The sequence below is a fragment of the Dendrobium catenatum genome, unplaced genomic scaffold (assembly GCF_001605985.2).
Source record: "Dendrobium catenatum unplaced genomic scaffold, ASM160598v2 fragScaff_scaffold_459, whole genome shotgun sequence".
Lineage (NCBI taxonomy): Eukaryota > Viridiplantae > Streptophyta > Magnoliopsida > Asparagales > Orchidaceae > Dendrobium > Dendrobium catenatum.
The window spans coordinates 928783-930032 of NW_021318921.1; positions in this window are offsets into that span (position 1 = coordinate 928783).

Below are 1250 nucleotides of genomic sequence, written 5' to 3' on the forward strand. Positions count from 1 at the left end.
GATCCCACGCCAAATCCACACCCGCGCCCGATCCCGCGCATCGCCCGCTCCGGGCAGGTGCAGCCCCGGTCCGCCTCCCGCCTCCCGCCGGCCGCGCCCGATCCGCAATAGCTCCCTCGCACCGCTCCCGGCCTCCCGCAAACGGCGACCCGAGCTACTCGACGAGCAAACGAGTCGATCAGCCCAGTGTCCGAGCTCGAGCTCGTTTAGCGTTCGAGCTCGAACTCGTGTTCGAGCTCGACTCGCGAGCTCAATAAGCTCGGCTCATCGAGCCAATTAACGAGTCGAGCCAGAGCAGGCTCGCGAGCCGGCTTGACTCAGTTGCACACTTGCACCCCTATTGTGATGTAATTTTTCTCCAGACCACCAATATCTTCCTCCTTCTGACCAAATTTATTATGATGATGTCTGGCATTAAAACTTTGTTGAGTTTTTCAACATTGATATTATTGCAACATTTTTGCTCATTATGATGTTAGTTCAACTTACATAATGGACTTTGACTTCCTTAGCTCTTGTAATTAATTTGCTTGTAGTCGAGCTTTTAAAGTAGTTGTTCATTGTCGTGTTTATTTAGGTATTCCAAGTTCTATTCTCTCTGAAGGACCGTAGTCGGCAGGAGATTGGGGTCAGAAAGACCGTTGTTTGTTAATGGAGGTCGGAATGACCATAGTAGGCGACGGAGGTCGGGAAGACCGTAGTCGGCAGGAGACTGGGGTCTGAAAGACCTTTGAATGTTGATGGAGGTCGAAAGGACCATAGTAGGCGACGGAGGTCGGGAAGACCGTAGTAGGCAGGAGACCGGGGTCTGAATGTCGGGCTTTAAGCAGGACGTCGGGTCTTCAGCAGGACGTAGGGACTGGACGTCGGGCCTTAAGCAGGACGTCGGGTCTTCAGCAGGACATAGGGACTGGACGTCGGGCCTTAAGCAGGATGTCGGGTCTTTAGCAGAACATCGGGCCTTAAGCAGGACGTCGGGTCTTCAGCAGGACGTAGGGACTGAACGTCGGGCCTTAAGCAGGACGTCGGGTCTTCAGCAGGACGTAGGGACTGAACGTCGGGCCTTAAGCAGGACGTCGGGTCTTTAGCAGAACGTCGGGCCTGAATGTCGGACCTTTAGTAGAACGTCGGGCCTGAACATCGGGCCTAAACGTCGGGCCTTGAGATGGTGGTGCGGAGAAACTGCGGCGGTGGTCCGGCGAGGCTCCGGCGGTGGTCCGGCGAGGCTCCGGCGGTGGTCCGGCGAGGCT